Here is a 16,706-nt window from a genome sequence, read left to right as displayed (position 1 = left end):
ATTTATCAATACATTGGGAATGCCACATGCTGTGAGGTATGGTGGGCCAGTAACACAGGGTATCAAATGCTGTGTATACATGGCAAAGGTGCAGGGTGAGTATTGTGTGACTTGTGCCACAGCTGGGAATGCAGTAAAAAAACCTATCCACAGACGATATCTGTAGGTGGTAAGAGAGGAGGTAAATTTCATTTGTTTTGTGAAATCTGGGAAGGAAAGGATCAGGCTTTTGTCTCTTTCTGAAAAGCCCCCTTTGTTCCCAGATGCTTCTCAAGCAATTAATATATGCCCAGAATATACTTCCATCTTCTGGGATGGAGTTCTGCTGCAAGCAGCAGGAACAGAGGGAAAAAAAGGATCCCAAACAATTCTGTAGGCCATACTTGTGTGCAGAAATTTTACACGTGTTGTGCATCAGCTGTAAGCTCTCAAAACTTTGGCTGTGACTGAGACAGTACAGCAGTCCCAACCTTGAGATTTAGAAGGCTCTGGGCAACCTTGTTCCAGATTTCTCTGCAGAACACTAGAGGGCATTGCTTTATCTAGTTTAAAAGCAAACTTTCTCAGCTGCGATGCAATTGAGGGAAAAAAACAAACAAACAAACAGAACTATAACAACAACAACAAAAAAACCCTTAAACCTAGTTTGGATTTTCTGCCTCTTTTTTTATTATTATTATTCAATATACTTTTGGAGGAAACATGGAGAATTCACTAAGTTTTACTTGATGTGTTGCTAAGAGTTATTCCTAGAAGAAACAGTTGATGTGTGACCCTTCTACCCTGTGAGTGATTTGAATTTGCTAGGTTGGGATCTGCATTTGGTGGTGTGTGTGGTCCATTTGTGCTGAACAAGAGCAGCTCCCAAAGGAGATACAAGCACCTTGGCAGCTGGCTCTACTCCACACAGGGGTAGGACTAAGTGGTGCAGGACAAAATAAAGAGGCAAGGAAGAAACCAAAATGGGACTAAAACCCCACTGTAAGAAGGCTACACTTGGTACCTTTACAACAGTAATATACACATGAAGCTTTGTGTGATTAATGCAGTTGCATCCCACTGTATTTATTGACTACTTCAGTTTGATGGGGGAATGTAAAAATCCATTTCTTGGCTAATACCTTCTGTCTGGCTACTTCATATCAGGTAAACCCTGAACACCTTTTACTGACAAAGTCATGGACAGACAGAAGCCGTAAGGTGCAGATGTATAAATACACAACAGATCAGACACGTTTCTGGTGTCAGACAGCAGCAAGGCAGCTTTTGCTCTTTCCTACTTGTACAACATTCTCCTTGCAGATCGCTGCAATGAAGTGATGCCTCCAGCTTGTAATCAAATTGGGGAGCAAAACATGTTTTCTTTTTGCTTACAGAAGCTCTCCGTTCACAGCGACAGTCCTCTGATTTTTCTTGTACAAATAACTTTATGACAATTTACCAGCCTTTGCCCTAGTTTTCAAAAACTTTTATTTTTCCTTTGAAGGGAGAACCCACAGTGGAGACATCCCTTCAGCAAGCCCTGACTCCGAGCAGGTGTTTTGTGCAGGTTGTGAACAAACAAAGGACATTTTAGACCAAGCGACACCTGGCCCACATTTAGATAAAATTATTTTCTGCTGGAGTGTTATCAGCAGATTCTGGTGACACCTGTGGCTCCAGAGACCAGAACAGCATCTTTTATTTTGCCCGTGAGCCCTGATAACCTCTGTGCCCACTTGAAACTCCTTCACAGGCCCCCTGTGGAGCAGCCAGCCCAGGAGGGCTGAGGGGGCTGTGCGGAATTTTCTAGAACTCCCTGAGGGGTGCCAGCTGCGCTGAGGGGACCTGAGGGGAGGCAGCTGTGGCCGGGGCAGGTGACTGAAGGGGGGCACCTGGGCATGGCCCAGCAGCCCTCAGTGAGCTGTGGAAGGATCAGCGGCAGCCGTAGGAGGAAAGCAACAAGTTTCTTCAATTTTTATCCATTTTCTGTCATGTAAAGCGGCTGATGGGCTGTGGAGACTATAAACCAGGTCAGGAGTGCTGTAAATGCGCATTGTGTGGGTTGGTGTGTGCCTGCTGGGCAAGAAGGAGGCTAGCTGTGCCTTCTCACAGGGGCTGTGGGGGCTTTTGTCCTGCTGAGGTGATAAATGTGTTTTTGGGCTACCTGAGGTTGCCTGTACCCCTCAGGGGAAGGAGGAGAGGGAGGGCCTCGCTTCAGGGTGGTTTGTGAGGGGAGTGTGTGGAGGGGGCTCTGGCAGGCCCTGGGATCCTCTGGCATGAGAAGCCTGGTCCTAGCAGCTGTGGGGCATGGTGAACAGGTGAACATGGCATGTGGCTCAGCTTTTGGTTGCATTGTTCCTGGGCATCTCATGTTGAGCTGAGGCTGCGGATCCTCTGCTCTTTCTGGTGTTCATTTCCTCTTGTGCTCTCTGGCATCTTCTTTCCTGTCACGGTTTTCCTTTACCAGGCTTTCTTTCTCTCCCAATCTGTCTATTTTGAGTTTTCCTCATTGCTAATTGCAGCTTCTTTCTCATCTTTTCTCACTCTTTTGGCTGTCTGCAGAAACAGCCAGTAACTCAATAGTTTAACTGGAGAACTGAGATGCTGCCGCTGAGTTTCAGGTGAAAGCTCGCGGCTCCTCATCTAAAGGGCAGATGTCGATGAATAACGTGCACGATGTGCCTGTTTGGAAACCTTACAACACTGAAAGCTGTAACTTTACTTTTAAGATTTGGATTGACTGCTGCATAGAATGTGCAAATGCACTGCGCCGTTTGGGTCTGATGTGTCGGATATTTGACAACACTCTAGCAATTAATCAATTGGATCTGTCTGCTGAAGGGAAATCTGGAGCTTGTGTATCAAGTGACTTTTCTTCACCATTATCACTTCCACCACAGTAAGCTTTTACCTCAGAAAATCAATGAACACATCTCCAAAACAATATTCTGGACTACTTGAGTGCATAGAGGCTTTTGTTAGCAGCTTCCCTCATTGTGTGCATTCAGGGTGGTTCTTTGATCTCCTCAGTGTACCAGGGCATATAAGAGCTTTGAATTACCTTCAGGTACTGCTTGTCGGTAGTGAATTGTAGTTTCAGGGAGGGTTAGCTTGTGTCACACCATGAAGATACAATGACAGCCATGAGAGTGTGCCATGCAGCAACTGTCAAGATAAGTTGTTAGCATTCTACACAAAAAAGCAGCTTGCTGCTCCTGGCATCAATTTTTCTTTCAAATAGATTATCAAAAATAAATTTAGAGTGATACAAAAGCTTCTGTTAAAGCATCGTGCATCTCTCATCTCTGACATGCGTGTCAGCTCACTCACAAAATCGTAGTTGTGCTGCCACCCATAAGACGCCACAGATGGTGGCTCATTTTTGTTCCTCTTGGTACTGTCTTCTGGAAGATTGATCAGGTTTGGATTGATGAAGTTACTTGGGCAGGAGCTGCTAGTGCTCTCCTGCTGTCTGTCCAGTGCTAAAAGGAGTGGGAGGAAGGGAAATATAAGTATACTTTTTAGTGTGTTTCTCCTCTTTTTTTTTTTTTTTTTTTTAATTTATTTTTTAGTGCTGTTATATGAACACTTAAAATATTCATGGAGGAGAGTGTGGGCATGCTTACCACACTTTTTTGCAATGAGCACTCTCATCAGCAAATTTTGCAGTCTCTGAAACTCAGACTTGGTGGTGGTGGATTTTTGATAAAATTACAATTTGCAAGTTAAAAGTGAAAAACAGAACTTGGGTATTTGTATTCTGCAGTGACTGGATAACTACTCCAGCTCCTTGGGAGTCAAGTGGTTTCATTGTCAGCGTGCACTGGTGCCCCAACAGCCCAGCATTATGTTGCTGGAAAGGTTAACGGGTGCACCCATATGTATTTTGCGGAGCTCCTTTAGAGTTAGCATGTAATTGTCAATATTTTCACAGGAACAATACGTTGATTGCTTACATGAGTCTCTTGTGCTACCAAGTTACTCTAGAGTTTAAGAAACTATTCTTAATTTTGTAACCTATCTTTTCCTTTGAACCAGCAGTCTTTGCTTACTCCTTTCTGTAAATATTTATTTTGGTCATAGCTATAGCAGATGGAAGAAAGAAGTAATAAGCCCTGTAGCTAGCATGGACTTCTTGGCGTACGTTTAAACAGAAAATACAAATTTATAGTCACATTAAACCCTTGTCTGGAACATTCTCCAGAATGCAGTTTCTGGTCCAAACTAGAGAGAGAATTTGATGCACCTTAGAAACACCAGTATGGTGAGGTTAGGGTAATCTCTCATGATGTAGGAGATCCCTCTCAGAGCACCCCAGCTACTGGGCTAACATTTTGATCTGATGCAAAATGTGTTTCCCAGTTAACTGATGTTTCCACCTTGTGGTCATGTTACATAGAACTTAAATGTGGCAGTGTCAAAAAGTCATGCCTAAAATCAAATTCCTGCTTTCTGGCTTGGCTCATCCTCATCTGAACATTTATGAGGAATTGATTGTTATAGGAACAAGGTGTTCAGAGTGTGATAAATGGAGGTAGTAATTCAGTTCAGTCTTTATTTTCAAGAAAACTAAATATTGATGCAGCAAATTGTACTAAATTGGTAACTGGAAAATATTTCCCCATTCTACTTACTGCATACTGTAAGGTAAACTTCACTGGTGCCTTTTTGGTTTGTCAGCTTTGCTCCCAGTGTGAGAAGATCGGGAATGAGTGAGCATGAGAGAGCCCTGCTGTGGGGGAAGCGATCTCCTGGCTGCAGTGGACAAAATTTTACTGGGAAGCTGCATGCATAAAAAGGCAAGTCACATGCTCTGCTTCTGTGTGTTCCTCAAAGAAGCAAGGTTCGGAATGAGGAACTGCTTGGTTTTGGATCCTTTTTAAAAAGTTGCGTTTGGCTTTTGGTTAGATAGTGAGACGGGTGTGGTAAATGGAAAGACCAGGAAAATTATAGCTTTCCGGGTTAAGGAAACTTGGACGTTCTGCTTTGGTTAGATGCATCCCTGAAATCATGTGCATATTAGTCGTGATCTTTCCCCAGGGAATCCATTCGTGGATTTTCATGGAAATGGAATCGTGGCTTCTGTTTAGTAATGCCAAAGAATCATGAGGAGTGTTGTAAGTAACTGTAATTGTTCACTTCTTTGATGACGAACTTTCCTTTTCATCTAACTGCAGAATAACAATGTACTTGCCTTGGCAGACAGTTATGATAGGAGAGCTCAAGTCAAAGTCAGCCTTTGCTGTTAGCACCCAAAGGCACACCCTGGCCCAGGCATTCTTTTACGTGTGTGCAGGCAGGCTCATGTCAAGACACTGTTTCAAAGCTTAATCCTTCTGGTGACAGATGTGACTGTCTTCTTACACTTTATTAAAAGTAAAAATCCCATGCTTTTTTTACTGCACCTGCATTTCATGTCTTCTGTAGATCAGGCTGTGTGTGTTTTCAGGATTTCATTGCTGCTTTATTCCTCTAAGAGGTAATTACTGACTATATTGGGAGACTATCCATTCACTAAGTATCCCAGTTGAAGCTTCTGTTATGTTTTTTGTCTGCTCTCTCATTCACTCCTATGGATTTCCATATTTAACAAACTCCATGAAGTTTTGGGGCCCCTAGTGAGGCTAATCGTAAAGAAGTTTTGAAAGTAAGATGTGCTTATGAGTCACCCTGGGTGTAAGCCCAAAACTGTGCTTAGAATGAATCTGTGTGTTTCCCTTGATGCCTAGCAAAGAGTCCTATCTTTATGACTGAAAACTTGCAGGTCTGACCACCTATAGTTTCACCTGCTAGCCATCTGTGTGTTCAGCGGCCATAATTAAAACAATATCAAGCTGTTCTGGTCTTGTCTCTATCTTTTTCTGAATACTGTTGGACAGATTTATTCAGTGGCAAATGCACAAACCTCAAATGGAGAAGAGTAGAATGCTTATCTGTTAACACTCAAAATTTGGAAATCTCCAATTTCTGACTACTCTAATGTGGTTCAATCTTCATGAAGCCCTTGCTACATTAGAGTCCATAATAAATCTCTCATCTGTTGCTCTGTGCCTCTCCAAGTTCCTGTGAAATATTAATGTTCCTAGCCCCCTTGCAGGAGTGCATGCACAAAGATCGCTTCACCCAGCACTGAGATGGGGAGGACTCGGTTCGTCACGTTTTACAGCGCAGAGAAATACCATGCAGTATTTTAGCCTGGGGAACAGAGGAGGGTACTGTATTTAGATGAATCTGTAAGATTGATTGAGGTAGTTATCTAAATTGGATTGTTTCCAGACCACTGGGATTAACAACCCTCTTTTCGCAAAAAGCGTTATGAGATCTTTAATGATCATACAAGGTCAGGACCCCAGTTTTATGTCTCATCTGAAAGATCATGAACTTATAACTACTGATCTGTCATTGCCTGATCTGGCTATCTATTCTAGAGACTGCTTTATTTTAGAAAAGATTTGTGTTGCCAGGAGTCTAAATGCCATCAAAGCTTTTAGTCCTTGCCATATTCCTTGCCTGAGGAGATTTCTAACAGGTTTTTATTCTGATGGTTTTTTGATTATTTTTTTTTTCCTTTTCACAGCAGGCCAAAGTGAGACTGCAAAGAGTATTTTCCAGTTTGTACCTCTGTAACTTGCTGCCATGTGCAGAACTGTTTCCTGATCAAGGCCTGAAAAGCATTTGATTCCTGGGACATTCAGGAGGGTGTTCACTTCCCAGTGCTTATTCTGGGGGAGCTCATCTCCCTGTCTAGACAGCCACCTCTGGAAATCCCCTCATTGCCACATAGTAAAACCGTGACCATAGCAAGCAGCAGAAAGGGAGAAAATGCATATACTATAACAGTTCTGTTTTTAAGTGTTTCACAATTAACTATGTTTTGTGCGCACATGCATACACATGTTAAAAAGCCTCCAGGAATCTTAAATGCAAAGCGTTTTGGTATCCTAGCTCTGATCTGAGGAGGGCATGTGGTAGGAAGTTAGAGGAGCTCCCCCTCCCAACTGTTCTTAGCATATGATGTCTAACTTAGTGTGTGTTTTTACTTATAGCAGAAGTATGGAGTATGGACCCAGTTCCCAACTTCACTGTTTTTATGGTGTGGCCATCTGAATTCCAACCTCCCTCACACATTCATACATGGCCATATGATTTGCATGCTGTTCTTGCTGCTGTGTTGTTTGGTAGCACAAAAGTGTGGATTTGCGTGGTTCCCTCCAGGGGTCTGTTTGACCTGCAGCAAGGAAACGTGTCTCTGTAGTAAGGTCTCTCTGCCCAAGCCAGATGTTATCTGAGATGGGAGAAAATGGACAAAGGAAAATGCTCTCCTTTTTCATGGTGCCCAAGGACTGAGCTGTGCTAAGATCTTCTGTCTGTTTATTATAAAGTTTTGTTTAGTCCAAAGAGGACATTGCTGCCCGTCATCAGTGCTTTTAGCAGCTTCATTTCAGCAGCAGTAGAGGAGGTGAAATTGCAATCAGAACGTCTTAATTTCAGAAGGAAAGAAATTTGTTTAGAGACAAAAGCCTGTTCTCTCTTGAGTCACCAGAATATTATTACCCTTGATTTGATTTGGAAGCTCTTTAGGATGCTGTAGTCATCTGGTTGGCTGGCAGTCTGGGTAACCTCATCACTAATGTGCTCATGAATAGTGGGCTGCAGGTTGGTCGCAGCGTACCATTTGACTCATGGGCTGTGAAGGTCAAATGCAGGAGCCTTGTTTGAGGCCTTGGTTGGCAGGGGCAGTGAAATGAGATGCCTGAGCTGGTAGTGGGGTGTAGGATCAAATCAGTCCTTTCCGAAGAGGTGGGTGGAGAAGGAAGTCAATTGCAAAAAGAATCACTGGTGGGTATTGCACATCAGTCAGTGTTTCTGAATCATCTGGGGAAGGTAAGTCAGCAAGGACTATTTGTTCAGAGGAAAAATCTTGTCCCAGAGCTCTGAGCTGGCACAGCAAACTTGGAAAGCTCACTTCATGCCTCTATTGCCTGTGCACCGTGCTGGTAAAAGCTGATGCCTCAAAATTTGACCTTCTGAATAAATAAATAAGTTTTCCCCATTAATGTATCTCAAAGCAGTCTATAAACACTAATGTGTTAAGCAGTCTGATGCCTGCCTGAAGTAGACGGTTTCTCTCTGCTGTTTGACAGATAAGAAAGCTATGACACAGGACGTAGGCTAAGGTACTTGCCCAAGGTCTGGCTGGAATTGTGTGACACATGAAGAGTCACCCCTATGCAATTCTTTTCCTTTTCTTCTCCTGTTACCGTGACCAAAGGCCACCTCATTGCTTTTGTTAAGATTTACCCTGTGGCTCTTGGACTTGCCAGCATGTGTTAGGATGGGAAACCTGTGTAAGGTCTCTTGGTGCCATCTCACCCAAACAGTAGCCGATTTGAATTGTCTAAATGCTTTCACACGCTCTCACCTTTTAAAATATATTGTTTGTCCAATGCGGTAGAGCAGAATTTGCACAGCCTGATTTCAGATGTTTCTCTGACCTCTCACAGAGCTTGACTGCAGGGACAGCTCTTGCTGAGCCTTTTGGATTTGAATGGGCACATCTGCAAGTAGGGTTGAGTCCTAAATGACTGCCGCTGCAAGTGCAGGCACGTGTGGAGCAGAGCAAATGTGGTTTTAGCCTAGTGGTGGCTGAGTAGTAGAGAACTGGTGGCTGAGCACCAGAGATGTGTATCTGCTAGTGCCTCTGCTGCGAGAAGAGCTCAGCTATTTCTGTCCTTGTCTGGTAGGAGACAGCTGGCCAGGCAATAGCTCTGTGGGTCTGGGCTGTCTGTGGCACATCTCCTCCTTCTTGTGTGCCACCAGGTAAAGCAAGGAGAGGCGCAGCAGGAGCCTGAGCATCCCAAGTAAGAACATACTTGTCCTTACTTGATAAGAACATAGCAGGAAACAGCGTACAGGAACCTGAGCATCCTCCATTCCACTGCTTATGGAATAAGCTTCTTTGTTAGTTTTCTTTTTGCATTTCAGTAAGTGCTTTATCTGTAATACATATGCATATAAAGAAAATATGATGATGATTGCTTGACTGAAAGAAATGCAGAAAGTGTGAGCATTAGATAATTAGAAAGACAGCAGAGTTCAAAGAGAGGAAAGTGTGAAGCATGGGTTAAGTGGAGAAACAAACCTGTGCACCAGATGTTGAGAGAAAGGGCAGTTTGGGCTCCTCAGTGCAGGTTAAAGTCTGTGGGCTGGGTGTACAGAGGCAGCAGCCTCCTCTCGGGGAGCAGGTGGTGAAGAGCTGTGTTACTTTACGTGACTTGGAGCTGACATCTGAGGGATGTCCCATGGCAAAACTCCCTTGAACAAGCGTACCCTCTGTGCAAGCAGAGAGCAGTTTTCAAATGCAGAGTGTGGTGTAATATTGAAACAGAGTGAGTGATCTTTTGGGTAGAGCCCAGAAAAGAGCCTGGCACTGAAGACTGGAGGATCTGTTTAGAAAAACTGAAAAGGACCAAATAGAGTATTGCTAGAGCCTTGGAGGGGGGGAAAAATCTTCCCAGAAGAGTAACTGGGAGTAATGAGAGGAAATGTGCACAGAAATCATGCCTATTATTTGTTGCCTTGTTTTTAATAATGGACTTGTACAGAGAAGGCCTGAGGCACCTACACTGCAGTGATCCTCTACTTAGCTTGAGGCTCCAGAGCAAACTTGAAGACCCAATTTCCTTGCATGCCAGGAAGCATTCTCTTCTGCTTGCAAAAGAAATGAGTGATGACTCCTCTCTGATCTTTCACATTTGCACTTTGATTGTGTTTTTTAGTCCACTTCTGACAGGAACAATCCCTCATCTTCAGCTTTCAGTGTATATTTTGACAGGGTGTTCAGGTACACATGTAATTTCCCAGAAAACTGCAGACGTGCCAAGCTGCAGCAGAGACCCGCTGTGCCACCTGATTGTGTGGCACTGAGCTTCTTTCCAGGACTAAAGCACACACCCAATGCTCATCTGCCTGAATGGGTCCTGGAGGCATCCCCCGGCCCTCAGAGGGAGTGCGAGTAAGTGACGCTGCTTCATCTCTTCGAGGAATCAGTAATGTTTGTTTTTATAACAAGTTATTATCTCTTACTGGAAGGGCTATTTATTTATTTTTTCTCCTGTCAGAAGTCCCCAAGCTGATGGTTGATTTTTGGCAATTTGTTTTCCAGAGGTGATCTTACAGCATTTAGTCTCTCTCAGGTTTCTCTGCCCTCTGTAGTCTCCACTGTGGAGTACCAGAATACAGGACAGCATCCTTGTGCCCCCAAATCTCTTTCTTTCTGCTAGTCTGTTCCCCCTAATTGCTGCAGTTGGTTTTGTTTGATGGAATAATTGAGAATGCATTTACCATGCCTAGGGGAGGGGCAGGAAGGAATCAATCTTCTGAGTCATTAAAAGTACAGGGGGGAAAAAACCCAACAGCAATCCCTTGCGGGTATCCATGGCTTTAATGTCCCTTTCATGTAGCCTGATTTTTGCTAATGAACAAGCTATTTGTTTAGTGCTCTTAAATGAAGCTTTTGCTTCTAGGGTTACCACTGTGAGAAGGGACGGGATAAAGGGAAGAGGTGGAAGAAGAATATGTAATGCCATGAGAATGCTGATGTGAATTGTGATTTTTTTTTTTATTTTTTAATTTTTTTTTAGCTGGAGGAGCTGCTCTACCTTGCTATCCTCAAGCAGCTCCTCTGTCATTTGCAAGGTCAGGATTTTCTGGCTCACTTGGAGAGGATGCTCTCTGACCAATGAGGCATGAAATAGCAGTTGGAGAAGGGCTTGATAAATATTGATTCAGAAATTGCCGTGGCTGCTGACTCTGCGATTGGCCTGTTTACCCAGCAAATGGAAGAGGAATGGAAAGAAGCTGTCCATTTCTCAGCAATGGTGGCACATGCATTTTTCAACACTGTCCTAGATATTTAAGAGAAAGGGACCGAAAGCTCAGCCCAGCATGCTTTTCAGGACAGCACTAATCCATTATAGGAGATAAGATTTTTGCAATCGTTTTTTTCTACCAGTACCCTTCTATTCCAGTACTTCCATCAAACTCCATGAGGATAGTCATGCTGTCCCACCAGGAGGAGGAAAGTTCTCCAAGGCAATGGAGGCACTGCTTTTCACTGCTTTGGGGAGTGTCTGTATAGTGCTCAGTTTGCAGTGAGCGCGTGCTGCCCATACTCTGAATGGGATGAATTATGGCACTGTTGTGAGCCTGAGTCTATGTAGCTTATGCTCCCAGCCTTGCTCGATGTCTCGGCAGCATAGTGTGGGCTGGCAGGGAGAGAGCACGCCTCTTCAGTGTTTTGTATTGTGCAGTTGTGCCCCTGCTAACGTGTTGGTGGGAACCCCAAATTCAGGTTTCCTGTATTGCCAACCAGAAGCTGAATTTAAAAAGTCTGAGCTGGGGTAATTAATTCAAGCTCAGCACTGTGCTAATGCAGTTACCAAGTTTTTGGGTCGTCTCAGAGTGCAAGTAAAAATGAGCTCAACATCTGCCAGCTGTAGGCATACCCTGGGCGAGGTGTTCCCAAATGCCACCTGAGCTTAGGGGAACTCTGGGCAGTGTCACAGGGTTTTTTCTTCCATGTACACTTGAAAGGATTCCTACTCTTAGGCAGTGCTTCCTATCCATGCTTTTCCTATTAAACATAGTCTGTATACATCTTGTTTTGAAAACGTACATGCTATAGGAGGCAATCACTGAGTCAGTCCTGCCACCAGAATTTTAACACCTTGATCTTTCTTGATCTATGTTGTCGGTGTGTTCAAACCTCTGCAACGTGAATGGTAGTTGTTTTGTTGCCTTTTAATTTGTGTGGCTTAACGAAGTTACTTCAATTACAGAGGTGCCTGGGGACTCTTGTCAGAATCAGGAGCCCTCTGGGTTAAATGCGGTGAGTGCACACAGTGCTATGGAGAAGGCTGGGAAGAGGCAGCTTTTGTTCTGAAGAGCTGGTGGCCTAGGCAAAACAAGAAAGAAGAAGAATGGGAAAGATAAAGTGGGAAACTTGATAAACTGAGACCTGAGTTCAGCTGTGCGGAATCCCTTTGTGAATAAGGAAGTCACTGAAAAAAATAAATTGCAGTGTTTATAACATCATTATTAGTCCTGCTACTCCTGCAACCTGGATGTTATCAGCAAGGCACTTCCAGTCTCTGTGCCTACGCACCTAACCTTTCGCTGCCAGCGGGGAATTTGCCCTTTTACTCCATGCTGCAGTTTGCAGGGAGGTGCCACCTACAGCCTGTCAGGTAGCTTCACCCCGCCTCTGTGGGGAAGGAAGGGAACTGAGGAACAAAATCGCTCAAAAGCAGGTGTTGCCTGCATAGAGACAGGCCTCTGCTCTGCTCCTGGCATCTCCTCCTGTGTACTTCTCATGATCTCCTGTCTGGGATTAACAACCTTCACAGGTCACTGTGCTGCCTTCCTGATAACCTCCTTCAACTCGCTTGGGTAATGAGTCGCTTCTAGGGAGGGGCACCATTTTATTACATCTGACTATAAAGAAATATTGCTGTGGGTTGGGGCAGAGCTGATGGTGTATGGTGAAAACAGATTCAGGAGGCTCATCGCTTTGTCTTTCAAAAAAGCACAGGGGCATACAAATTTACCCCTAGAATAAATGACACTGATACTTTTGGAGAAACACAGCCTGTTACAACATAGATACTGTGACACTGCTCTGCTCTTGCAACCTAAAAGATTTTTTTTAAATAAAAATATAAAAGCTATTTTGCATTGCCTGGAGGTCAGAACATGAAGATTTTTCAAACCAAGCTATCTGTTTTATTTGAGCTTTCTATTTCACATCAAGCAGGCATTATTCTAGCTCATATATTCTGTGTGCAAAACTCATGCAGTATTGTCCTCTAGCACCACCAGTCTGTGCGTGCTGAGTTCCCAAGCCGTTTATGATGCATTTTGTGTTTGAAAACAATGAAAAGAGTAAAATGTAAAATCAAAACAAAACCACACAACACTCTTTCTATGCAGCACAAAAATATAGTTATGTATTACTCTTGAAATTGCTCAGATACTTCATAGTTTTTATGCAGAAATGCATGTGTCTTGCAGTTTATACAGCAGCCTGTTATACAGGAGAGGTGTCTCATTACTAGACATTTCTGCAAACTAGTTCAGTGATGCTTTGAGCCTTTCTAATGTTGCTTGTCAGATAATGTAGTGTCAAGAAAGCACTTCTGATCCACTTATTTCTTCTTTGAAAGTGAAAAGAGAGTTGTGGAAGCCTAGCTGCTACATGGTGATGACCTAGGAAGAGTGGTACAAATGGATTAGTCCATTCCTTTAAGACTTCCTGTCTGGAGACTGAGACAACAAAATAAGTGGGAAAAGCTAGAGAAAAGGGCTGGGTTTAGCCCAGTTAGAAACACCTGGTTTCCTACCAGCTGTGTAGTGGTGCTGCCCTGGCATATTCTCTCTGGCAGTTCTGCATCTATAGTAACCCCTGTCTGAAGGGTCTCGGCAGCCTGTGCTGGCTCTGAACATGTAATGTGCACAGAGGATGGGTGTGCTGCAACTGGTGTGTTCCTCACTCATTACTGTGCAAACCTGAACTCGGTACCTGAAGTATATATATCTGAACAACACTGGAAGTCCGTTGGGAGTGTGGGCGAGGACATAATTCCCAGGAATACTGCTACGGCACTCTTACCACAAAATGAATAGATCTCAAAGCATTTTACAGAGGATGTCAGTTTCATTATCCCCTCTTTTACAGACGTTTATTCCCAAAGCTAAGAGCAGAGCAGAGACCTGCATGTGGTGTCAGAGGAAGATGAGATCAGAGACAGGCCTAGAATTCCAGTTTTCTACTTGCAAGTCTATCACTGATCCAGCAGGCCTTGCTGCAATAGGTGATGTTTCTATGAATCAGCCCTTTGGGGGGGGGGGGAAGAGGGCTGTGTCTTGATCTTTTGATTATCATGATCTAGCTGCACCATCAAAAGAGAATGTGTAATAGTGTATCTCCACATTCTAGGCAAGGATAACCCAAGGATATCATAGTGCTGGGAATAGTTTCCAGGTGTGGCATTAAGATGTGCTTCTTCAAGCCCTGCATACATGCTCACTGCTACCCCTAGGAGAACTGAAAATGGCAGATGGTGACCAAGTACCTGTGCTCACAGACTGCACTTGTGTTTCCCAATCATTCTTAAAGCACAAAGAGAAGGAAATGGTGGAAGGATGAAGGAAACAAAGGCAAACCCCTCTGACTCTTGTGTGTATCAAAAGCACCTGCTCCATGTGTCCAGCTGACACTGGCTGCATGTCCCTGTACTTTGGGGTAGGGATGAAGAGGGGTGTTAGTGTTCATTGACACTGTACAGCAGCTGGTTCAATTCGGGCCTTTGATTGCCTGTAGCTCTGTAGCTGTTGAAGCGTGTGTATGTTTGCACACAGCCTAATTAGCGCCATTATCATTGTCATTAATGGATTTTAATGAAGAACAGATGGTTCTGTCAAGGTTTCAAGCTGTGAAGTTCACTGACCCATTTGTACTATAAGGGAGGGGGAAAGAAGAGCCCCCAAACCCTCTTTCCAAATTAATGGTGATAAGAATAAAGGGCAGTGAAAATGCAGTTTACATTTTGCCTAAATGTAAACCTTTTGTTTCCCTGTGCAGTCTGTTCTAAGACATGTACAGATGTTTACGGGAGCCCTGTTTGCATGGGGAAAACAAGGTTTCCTGACACTTATGAGGCCTGGACACATCAGTTATCTTGAAGTTTGAACCAGGACTTCCCTGAAGAAGAACAGAGGAAGGGAATGGATTGACATGATCTACCCATGCCTTGGAAAGGGTCATCACTAGCAGGACAGGTCACCACTGGGGAGTAAAGAAAGGGGAGAAAGATAACACATATTTGGAAGCTTTTTCTGTACAGTCCAAGTAATGCAAATCAAGAACCTTAAAGAATAGCTTTGACTAACTTTACCTTCTTCCTCCAATTCTCTTCTGCCCCAGCTTTGGCTACCATTCAGTCATGGTAGGAATGTCTGTCCAGGGCCATTGCTCCAGCTCTTTATTCTAGAAGATGGAATGCTGCTGCTACATACTAAGAATTCAGACAGTCAGCAGTAAACATGGGATCATGATTGAGATCAACTGGAAAAGGTGAATCCCAAGCACAGGTCATCTTCCAGGACGTTACTGTCCGTCCTGTCAGCAGCTTTTGTCATCTGCTGTAAGATCACACTGATCAGTACAAAGTCTGGATTAATTAAAAGAAACTCCTTTTCTCATTTAATTGTGAGGGAAGCTTTTAGTCTGGCTGTGATTCAAGATTAGCAATCTATTTTTGGCATGCTCTCGTCCATCTGGATGAGCAGTGTAATATGTACTTATAATATGAGGTCTGGTATTAGTATTCACTTCTGGCTTGTTATATACAGGCTGGGCTCCATCTACAAGGGGCATTCAGGAGTGTCTGTGCTGTACCTGAGTGGTATGGCCAAAAATCTTACCAGCCTCCTGGCTGTGTTCACAAGGTTTCCTGGTAGAACTGCAGTTAGAACCGCTAGGGTAATGGGTGCCAGTCATATCTGTACCTTTGTACATGATTCTATACAGGGCTACGTATCTGTCATTTCAGGCCCATGAGAGCATACTCGTGTGCATGGATAGATTGGATTTCTGGCTTGAAATAGGTGTTGGCTCCATTAAGAATTCAGGAGTTTAAAGAGATTGCTGGAAAGTGTAGTAGTTTAGAAAGATAATGTTATGTTAGTGTTAAAATAATACACAATAAGAATAAAAAATCATTGGAAATACTTCTCCTTTGTTTGCCCCTTCATATTTTCATTTTGAAGAAGGAAGAAATTAAATTCATTAGCACTGCTCTAGCGTAATATCTGACTGGCTACAGCATGGGACACTCATGCAATCTCGTGTCATGAACACAATGATTTAAGAGTTAGGGTTTTTTTCCTCTTTCCTCTGCAACAGCTTCTATTAAGGACTAAGTAGTTATATGCCTGATTAATTTACATTGCCTTTTTCAGGCTGCGGAAACAATTATCTCTCACTGGGAGAGTTTTCAAACAAACACAGTCACGTCCATGAATTAATCTCCCAAAGAGTCTCTCCAGAGCTACAAAAGGAGATTTAGAGCAGGCAAAAAATCTGCTGCTCTTCCCTGGCTCCTTCCTGGCAGTTTCACAAAGCTTTGACCACCTTCCTGCCTGGTCCCTGTCTCCCAGAAAGAGGCGAGGAAGAGGCGAGGCTTGTAGAAATGCTGGTCCAACGTGTAGGTGATGTGCCACAAGCCCCACCACATGCTGTGTTTTGTGTGTGGGCTTGGGAGAAGTCCTGTGGCAGTAACGAGCCCTGTATTGTACTCCATCCTCTGGAACTTTGTAGAGGGGAGGGCTTAGGAAGGCAAATGAAGCAGCAGAAGAATGTGGAGAGCACAGAGTGCTCCTCCCCACGTATTCCCTTGTAAATACAAACTCGGAGACACAGATACTCAATTCCAGGGTGTACAAACACTGTCATCTCAGGACCCTCTGACCCATTCAAAGATGCTGTGCTCTGGCACAGCACCTGTATACGATTGCTTTAGGTGCTTAGAGTTTCCTATGGAAACGTGTAGGAACTGGGGCCAGCTACCTCACTAGTTTCCATAGAAGGTGACAGCTGAAGAGCGAGGGGTGAAGGGGAAGAGGAAGCATGGCATGCTTCATTAGACTGAGTGGAAACGTTTTAA

This window comes from Aythya marila, assembly GCF_965140915.1.
Source record: "Aythya marila genome assembly, chromosome: 5".
NCBI lineage: Eukaryota > Metazoa > Chordata > Aves > Anseriformes > Anatidae > Aythya > Aythya marila.
Note: the sequence above shows the minus strand (reverse complement) of the source record.